At 38.6% G+C, this 10,039-nt stretch overlaps 1 protein-coding gene across 2 annotated transcripts in view; it reads left to right on the top strand.

Moving 5' to 3' along the window:
- Positions 1–593: 593 nt before the first annotated feature.
- PRRG1 (proline rich and Gla domain 1) overlaps positions 594–10,039 on the top strand; it is a 123,175-nt gene continuing 113,729 nt past the window's right edge. The window contains exon 1 of one of the 2 annotated variants that reach the window (XM_066249837.1): positions 594–695. The gene's annotated coding sequence lies outside the window, so the exon portion shown is untranslated. Of the gene's footprint in view, positions 705–10,039 lie in introns of both variants that reach the window. The other variant, XM_066249838.1, reaches the window with a different exon arrangement.

Below are 10,039 nucleotides of genomic sequence, written 5' to 3'. Positions count from 1 at the left end.
AGACTCTTTTTTAAGAAAAAAGCAGATTGTTGTCACCAAAAGTCCAGAAATAGCAGCAATAGAGTTTGTTCTCAGGGTAAGAGCTGAGTTATAACTGTGAGCTATTGTTGCATAGTCACCAACCATGTTCTGGGCTCGCACACAGCAGAGATATGTTAAGTAGGATGCCTTGCAGGGACAATCTATGGATGGCAAATCTCCAAGCTTCTCACATCTGGAGGGCTGAAGACTGTGCTGAAATGCCCTGGGATGGGTTGGGCTGGTGTGTATGAGGTGTGGGGAGATAGGCATGCAAATGAATGCAAGTCTAAGGAGGGCACAAGGTGGCTCCAGGTAAAGGTTTGGTGCCCAGGGGGCTGGCTAGCCAAGCCAGGATTCCTTGACGGTGAGTGTGGAGATGCCCCGATGTACCTCCAAGGTTTATCTTCCAATGTTATGCACAGAGCTCAAAGTTCTAGCAGAGTGCCCTGAGCCCTTGGTCTTCCGGGCTAAGGCGGCAGAGGTCCCGCCCCTCCGTTTCCCACCCAGCCTGGCCCCACCCCTCTCCTAACCCCGCCCTGGCCCCATCCCCGCCGCTTCCCACTGCCCTGCCCATCCGCTCTGGGCTCCGGGCTCCGACTGGGCTCCGCAGCATTGGGAGCGCGCAGGCGCGGTTGGTGATTTGCAGGGAGCGGAGTAGCGGCGCCGGGGGCGCGGTGAGTGAGGTGGGAGCTCGGGGCTGGCAGATGAAGAACTAGGTTAGGGTCGAGCGTTCGGAGAGGGCGTGGGTTGTGTGCGGGTGACTGTCGTGGGAGCGTAGGGTCCCGTAACAAGAAATCAGCCAGACGAGTGGAAGCAGGGTTGGCCGCATTGCCTGAGGGCGTCAGGAAGCGGAGTGCTTGGTGGCGGGAGCGGTGATAGTGTGTGTGAAGAGAAAAATTGAAGGAAAAGGCTCCGGAGGCTGGAAGTCCGTACTCAGGCTTGGCAGAACGGCGAGACTTGCCAAGGGCGCTGGAGGGTGTCCCAGCTTCAAGTTCAGTAACCCCCGCTTGGTGCCCCTGAGCAGCGTCCCGGGCTATCTCTTCCTCGGTGCTGACGTCTCAGGGCACAGGATAGCTAGGAACGTTCCTCTTCGCAGAGGAGAGGATTTAGGGGACACGGGCTGTCATCCCAAGCTAGTGCCAAGGAGGGCGTGGCGTTTGTGCGACTTTACTTCACCCGCCCCCAGGGGATGTGTCCGTCTTCTGGTCCATTGTGCTCACGAACATTTTAACAAAGGCGATGACTGTTTTCTAAGCTGTGGCGGGTGACAGCAGGGGCGGGTCGGTGGAAGGGGGTCGTACGAGGTCGCGGTGTGGCCCTGGGGGCGGGGAAGCAGAAGGGCAGGCAGGGGGAAAGTGGGAGGAAGAAAACGACCTTCTTGCCTCAGTGTTTTCTTTCTTCCTGGTCCGCTGATGTTGATCAGATAGGAACAGCCTGGAGAAGGATCTGATTGGAAATTTATGTGTTCAGACTCTGGCTACGGCCATTGGCTTTGTAATTAGGCTGTTGATGTATTCTTTAAGTATTCCTTCAGGAGAAATGCAAAACTGATAGTATTTAAGAGGAAATAATTGAACCAAAAGGTGAAGAAGTGGAATGTCAAAACTTAGAGCTAAGTCAGTGCCTTGTATTAGTTATAATAATAAGGCCAGACTTTGAAGGATGTGAAGATGTTCAAGTAAAGCTAAGTGAAAAGTTGATTAAGGTACTGTTGCTTGTTCCAATAAAGAATAGATTATTGGATGTGTGTTTGTAAGTGCTGCCAGGTTCTTGGGCAGAGTCATTTTAGAACCCTTACATTGATACTAGGAATATAAAACCCTTGGCAAATGTAATATTTGATACGGTTCCATGGTTTTCGTTTTCAAACTTAGGATCTTTATGAAAAATAATATGTATGTTCTCAAGCATGGATGTTGTTTTTTTACTCAGTTTAACTATTTAAAAAAAATTATATATATACTGATTTTAGAGATAGGAGAGAGAGAGAGGCAGGGGGAGGGATGGGAAGCTTCTCGAATGTGCCTTGACTGGGCAAGCCCACTGTTTCAAATAGGTGACCTCAGCATTCCAGGTTGACGCTTTGTCCACTGTGCCACCACAGGTCAGGCATCACTTGTTTAATTTAATACAAAAAAAACTGAACTTCCTCCTCTTCCACCCCTTTCCCTTGATTGTGAATTCTGTTATATAAACATTTATTTTCAGGTCTAAAGTGTTTTTAAAGACATAATCCCCTCCCCACCCCACCCCCCAACCCAAGCATGAAGTGAAGAGGTTTCTGTGCCTGAAATGAACAGAGCCTATTCTGGCTGTTAGTAACTTCTGTTTTTCCCTCACTTAATTTATCACTTCTCTGCTTAAATGTAAAAGTAGTTTTTCTTCATGTCACCTTTTTCTTAAAGTTCTACATTCCCAGTGCTCTTTAGACTTACTTACTGAAAAAAATTTGCAATCCACTGTGATTATAGCTTACTTCCTAAAATTTTTCTTATCCAAACATCCTCCCCATATTTCTAGGTTTTCCTCTAATTCTTTGACCAGTCAACATCAGTCATTTCCACCAAGTCTTCTTAGGGTTCTGTCCAAGACTTTCTTTCCCATTTTTTGTATAAGACAGTAATATGGTGGTCAGTGACATGGAGTTTGGAGGCAATATTTTAAACTTTTTTCTTCAAGTGTCAGTTTCCTCATCTGTAAAATAGTAATTACAATACTTACCTGATAACTGAGATCAGGTATATTAAGAGCTTACCATAATATCAAAATATGGTATAATACCTAAAAGTGGTGGCTTTTTCTTTGCTGTTTCTTGTAAGGAACAATTTCAGTAGCATCTACCCTCAAAATTTGGATGTATTGACATCTCCTACCCTGTTCGAGCTCCAGACCTATATTTGTAGATTCTTCCCATATATTTTTAACAAGTGGCTTAGCACAGTGGTTTTCATACATCACTGTGCACAATAATTACAAGAATGTACAGATTTCTGCCCCCCCCCCAGAGTTTCTGAGGTCTGGAATGAGGCCTGAGACTTTTCATTTCTAACAAGTTTCCAAATGATAGCTGCTGGCCCTCAGGTCACAGTGAATGATGTCACTGATCAAATGGAATTCAGACAAGTTGTCAGGAGGAAGGGAGGGGAGAGCAAAAGGCCAAAAATTTACTGAAGTTAAGAGAGGAATGTGCTTAAACCTGATTGTATCAGATTTCATATAAAGTTTGAAAAGGATAGAGAGAACCCAATTGGATTTGGTGACCAGGAGTCTTTTTGTTTGTTTTTGGTATGTGTCAGGTGCAGAGGGTTGACGCCCCCATTGGTGGAACATAGTCATTATTATGACCAGAAAACCATATGACAGATATTTGAGATAATGGTTATTAATCTGAGGTGTGCACTAGTCTCTCTTAGGGAGTTGTTTGCACCAATACACTTGAATTTAGTGTTCATTTCCCTAATATAAACCTATTAAACCAGAATTTCAGAGTGTGGAATCTGGACATGAAAAAGTTCTAGGAGATTTTGATGACCATTTTTGTTAAGAACCACTTCTTTGAGCAATGTTGGTCAAGGAGTAAAAGCAGAGAAAAGAAACTAATTTGTGGTTTTTTTTCCCCCTTAGCCTGATTAGAGGATTACCGATTTTATAGATAGTAGAATCAAGTTTTCATTTTGTTGGTTTCCTCTGTTGATTACTTGTTTAAATTTTTTTGGTATCTGCTTTAATTTTTATTATTTCTTTTCTTTTGATTACCTTGAATTAAATTTGCTATTTTTATTATTTTTCTTCTTTTTCAAGTGAGAGTAGGGAAGATAGAGAGAAAGACTCCCACATGCACCGTGACTGGGATCCACCTAGCAACCCCCATCTGGGGCCCATGCTCTGCCCACCTGGGGCTGTGCTTGCAACTGAGCTATTTTTAGTGCCCGAGGCAGTGGCTCCATGGAGCCATCCTCAGTACGTAGGGCCAATGTGCTCAAATAACTGAGCCATGGCTACTGGAGGGAAGAGACAGAGAGAGAGAAAGAGCAAGAGACAGAGAGAAAGAGCAAGAGACAGAGAGAAAGAGCAAGAGACAGAGAGAGAAGGGGAGGGGGAGAGTTGGAAAAGCAGATGGTTGCTTCTCCTGTGTACTCTGACCGGGAATTGAATTGGAGACATTCACACGCCAGGCTGATACTCTACCACGGAGCCAACCAGCCAGGGCCAAAATTGTTTAGTTTTCTAAGGTGGGAGCTTAGATTGTTGATTTTAGATCTCTTCTTTTCATATTGGATTCAATGCTATAAAGCAGTGTTTTTCAACTGTTAGTTCATGGACTGGTGCTAGTGTGCCAGAAATTCATGCCAGTTGATGAAAGAGTTAACCAGCCTGATGTTGTATGAAGATCGTAAACCCAGTGATCTTAGTTAAATTTGCTTACTATCAGGGTGATTGCCCCTTATCTGCCTATATTATCAATGAAAATGCTATTGAGGTTGTCTCAGATATCCAGATATCTTTGGAATTTGTAGGCTCCCTAGAATAATCTTTTGCACTGTGCAGAACATTTAAAAATCATGCACCCTACGCAAAAAGCATTCAGACAAACTTATGTAGTATTAAATGCATTATATGTATGGAGCTTGGAAATCAAGCACCAGCTTGTACTGTTGCACTGTTATGCACAGTACGATAAAACTTTGTTGCATGTTTCCATTTCCAGCCAGTTAGGTCACTGGTCTCCAAGCGTAAAAAGGTTGGAAACCACTGGTATAAAGTTCCCTCTTAGCAATGCTTTCACTACATACCTCAGTATTTGATAAATTGTATTTTCATTTAGTTCAAAATATTTTTAAATTTCTCTTGAGAGTTCTTTGACTCATGTATTATTTAGAAGTGAGTTGTTTAATCACCATGTATTTTGGGATATTTCCATTATCTTACTGTGTTACTGATTTCTAGTTGAATTCCACTGTGGCTTGCTCTCAGACACTACGTGATTTTATTGAGGTGTGTTTTATGTCCCAGAATGTCATCTATTTTTGTGAATATTCAGTTGAGCCAGATAAAAATGTGAATTCTGTTCTTGTTGGATAAAGTAGTCTATAGATATCAATTATAATCAATGATTGATGATGTTGTTAAGTTCAACTATGTACTTACTGAATTTATAGCTGCTTGATCTCTGCATTTCTATTAAAGAGGTGTTAAAGTATAAGATTGTAATAGGTGATTAATCTTTTTTCTCCTTGCAATTCTGTCATTTTTTGACACATATACATATTTTGAGACTTTTTGTTATGTGCATACACATTAAAGATTGTTATGTCTTCTTGGAGAATTGACCCCTTTAGGGAAGTCAGATGTAATTCTTATTTTTATTCCTCGTTAGATAAGGTGTTGTTTTTCCTTTCTGGATCAAGGTTTTTTATCTTTTATTTTCTACAGATAAACTATGATATGTCTAGATATAGTTGTTGTTGTTTTTTTTAAGCATTTATTCTGATTGCTATTCTCTGAGCTTCCTGGATCTATGGTTTGGTATCTGACATTTATTAGGGGAATTCTCAGTTATTATTGCTTCAAATATTGCTTCTCTTCCTTTCTCTATTTCCTATTTCTGGTATTCTCATTATGCATACATTATACCTTTTATCATTGTCCCACTGCTCATGGATATTCTGTTTTGTCTTTCCAGTTTTGGACGTGTCATATCTTCAGGCTTAGAGATTATTTCCTCAGTCATGCCCAGTATGCTAATGATCCCTCCAAAGGACATTTATTCTGTTATAGCATTTTTGATTGGTAGCATGTCTTTTTTATTATTTTTTTAGAATCTTCATCTCTGCTTGTTACTCTCTTGTTCTTGCATGTTGTTTACTTTTTCCATTGAAGCACATAGCATACTAATCCTAGTATTTTTAGTTTCCTGATCTGATAATTTCAACATTCCTTTCATATTTGATTCTGGTTCTGATGTTTGTTTAGTCTCATCAAATTGCTTTCTTTGCCTTTTTGTATGCCTTGCAGTTTTATTTTATTGTTGAATAGTGAATATGATGTACTGGGTAAAAGGAACTGCAGTACATAGGTCTTCAGTAATGTGGTAAGGTGTAGGGGTGGGGGAGAAGTATTTTATTCTCCTATGATTTGGTCTCAGTATTTGGTGAGCCTGTGTCTTGGGATTTTGAACTTTACCAATGCTTCTCAGTTTTTTTTTTGTTTGTTTGTTTTTGGGGGGGAGGTTTCCCCCTGTAAGTGGTACAGGATGGCTAGAGGAGGTTGGAGTTGTATATTTCACTTCTCCTTTAGATTAGGCTATGACACTACCTTAGCTTGTTAAGCTGTGGAAAATAGGTTCCCCTGAGGGAATTCCTTGTTAAGAAGAACAGACTGTTCTGGTGTATTTCAAAATACTTTATCTCCCTATTACCCACTAGAAGCAGGTGAGGATTTTTCTTGAATATTTAATGTGAGAACCAGGTTCATCTCCTAAAGGTAAATCTCACAATAATGTAGGCCTCCCATGACTGGGTCTAGCTAAGGAGTTTAACTCTCTGACTTTATACTGTGCCTTGGCAATTTAATTACAGTTCATGTTTTCCTCCCTTGGCACTGGCTCCTTCAGAGGTTTCTACTCATGGGTTCTGCTTGGTCAAATTGGGATTCTCTGTATCTGCATGTCTGTCCACAGTTTAGGTTGCAGGATTTGCCCTGTGACTTCACTTCTCTGATGGATTTGAGAAGAAATGTTTTTTTTTTGTTGTTGTTGTTTATTTGTTTTTCCAGTTTGGTCAATTTTTTACTTGTTAGGGGAGAGTTGTGACTTCTAAGCTCTTTACATGACAGATTGGAAACTTGATGTCCCTGGTTGCTTTTCATGAGACTTTTACTATCTAACTCCCTGTAAATATGTTAATTTTGCCTGTTTTGAACTTTATATAAATAGGATCATCCATATATACATTATTTCCTTTCCTTTTCATGGAATTTGTGGGATAAATGCATTAGTTTGATACTTCTCGAACATTGGTGTACACATGCATTCCTTGGTGATCTTGTTAAAATTCAGATTCTAAATTAGGAGGTCTGAGGTAGAATCTGAGATTATGCCTTTCTAACAAGGTCCAATATGATGCTGGTGTTGCTCTTCCATGGACAGTTCTTGGAGTAATAATAAGGCATTAGTTCATTCCATTTTCAATTGCTTAAGATGCTTTGAATAATTCAGGTAATTAACTATATGAGTTTTCGCCTAGAAGAGGAAAAAATATGGAAAACAACCCTTTAATTGTCAAGTATCATTTTCCAGAATTGGGAGCTAGGAAGAAATAGCTTATTTCATATTTAAAATTGATATCGTCATCAATATAGTAACTTGAAGAGAATTTTGAATAAAATATTAGCATATAGTTCTATAAAATTTTTCATATTGCATCTTTAGTTGTAGGTAAAGGTTTTGTCAACTATATTTTGTACAGGTAATTTTTAGAGAAGGCAAAATTAAAAAGGACAAGTCAGTACACGTGTGTGCTTACTTAGATATGTATTGGGATATCAGGCAAGATATAAAGCTTTCTTTTAGGGCTTTTGACAGGAAATAGTTAAGTGCAGTGTTTGAGATCTTTTCCTATTCAGAGTGCTTATAAGAGAACCTCTTGATATTACAACACCTTTCCTACAATGGCAAAGTGACTTATTTGGTAATCCAGAAAACCTTGGAGACCACAGAAATAATATTTTCAGTGCAAGTTGACTTTTACAGTCTCCTAAGGAAACAGCTTTATACAATACATGTGAAGCTTTAACTCAGTATTTATTGAACACCTTTGCTGTGTAAGGGGTGTGTGTACTAGCTTTACTCCTTTAAAAGTAGAAACATACATCTTAAGAATGTTACTGAGCACAATGAAGTGAGAGAGTAACACAAGGCAGGAATAATCAGAACTCTTAAAAATGTTCAGTGGTTGCTTTATGTTCTCCATTATTGATGGTAGTAACTGATATATTTACTTTCAAGCTCATTCATATACTGATGAAGAATTTTTATTTTTTATATTTGTTTTTAAATTACAGTTGATATACAATATTATATTAGTTTCAAGTATACAACATAGTGATTATTTATATACCTTACAAAGTACTCACCCCCGGGGGTCACTTAGAATAACAACATTCCAACAACAAACTTTTTTTTTTTTTACAATTTACTTTCAATTTTATTTTGTATTGGTTACAGGTGTTGATTTTTTTTTAGAGCTTATGATGATGAATGTTTAATAGCACTCATTATCTTTTTGAAAGTTTTGGCAATTCAATGGGCCATAATTTAAATAAGGATTTGAACTTCTTAGGCACATTTTTCAGTGCCTTAGAATTTAGAACAGAGAATTTCTTTAGGACAATATGTTTTATTTTACATTCCTGACTTGGACTAAGTTCCTTCTGTTTTTTTTTCCCTTCTCTTAAAACTGTGTCTTTAGAAGATATGTGTTATTTTCTGGAGTGGTAGGTGACCAAACTCCTCCATTTGAGTAGCAAAGCCTTGTTATTCAAAGCACTGTATGTTCTGTGTATCTGCTCCAATCTGTCTCCAGTGTGCCTGCTCTTCTTTGTGGTGTGGTTTCTAATGTTATGCATTCCAGTTTTGTAAAAAAAAAAATCCATATGACTAACTTGCCACAGTAATCCTCTCTGACATGTTTGCTTCAGGGAGAAAGCTGGCAAAGCTAGAAACATATGACTAGTTTTAAAATTTGCTGTCACTGCAAAATACAGTTAATGGAATATATTCCTAGTTTTTTACTCTGTGTTAGTATTACTCATGAGACCTGAAAAATGATTTTGGCAAGGATATATTTACTTTCCTATGTAATTTTATCATACTTTAATATCTCATTCATTTTCCCTAGGATTTATCACAAAAATATTATTACATATAGAAGTAAAAATACTCTTTCTTTAGGCTTATAAACAATCAGTCTGAATATACAAATGTTTTTGTTGTAATCATATGAGCTGTATTGCAAAAATCAATATGTTCTTTGAATTTTAAAGTTTCTTTAAGGATACTTGACTTGGGGTGGTGAACACAAAATACAATATACAGATGATGTATTATAGATTGTACACCTAAAACATATAATTTTATTAACCAATGTCACTCCAGTAAATTCAGTAAAAAAAAAGTAAATATCTCCAACTCCAGAAAAAATAAAATAATAAAATTAAAATGTAGACATTAGTATTTATCACTAGCACTTATTTTATATTTCTTTCTTTAAACTATGAATATTCATCCAGTTTATAGAATTGACCTTTACAAAGTTTTAAGTAGTTCATCCCAACTGCTGTTGTCCAAGTTCAGGATTTATTACTTCTTTCCTCACCCTATAATCATGTCCTTTTCACTGGTCTCTCCAGTCATTTATTACCAGTCCTTAACCCAAATATGCCCATCCACAGATACTCAAAGCCTCCAACGTGCAGATACTACCCTTCACAGTGCTTCTAGAAAGCTCTATCCACCTCTATAGACCTAACTATTCACTTTCTCAAAAGTTATATATGCTTAACCTTTCTGAGTTGGATTCTACTCTTTCTGTTTGTGTTCCTTATCTGCATTTCAGTTCTTAACCATTTATTTGGGACTAGTTCTCTGCCAGATTCTCATCCTTATTAGCAATGGGTTAGAGCATATATATTGTTTTTTATCTACTTGGTCTCTGCCTGGCTCCCAGCACCAGGAATCAGGATGCTAAATATTCCTGGACTCCCTGCCACTGTAGTAAGGTGGACTTTAGTCTACTTCATCAGGGATGATAAGAGGAAGAGCCCTCAAAAGGCCAGGAAGGGGACTGTGGAAAATCCTATGTAGAATGGTTTTTTTTTCCTCTGGAATCCAAATACACTCTTGGCAGCTCTGTCCTTCATAGGAGTATAGTGAGTTACCTATTCAGAAGATTGCCCAAATTATTATTTTTTCTCATCTGTCAAGAAACTATACACATGGATTATCTTCCATAATAATGGC

This window comes from Saccopteryx bilineata, chromosome X, assembly GCF_036850765.1.
Source record: "Saccopteryx bilineata isolate mSacBil1 chromosome X, mSacBil1_pri_phased_curated, whole genome shotgun sequence".
Classification (NCBI taxonomy): domain Eukaryota; kingdom Metazoa; phylum Chordata; class Mammalia; order Chiroptera; family Emballonuridae; genus Saccopteryx; species Saccopteryx bilineata.
Note: the sequence above shows the minus strand (reverse complement) of the source record. Positions and strands in the feature narration are given on the sequence as shown.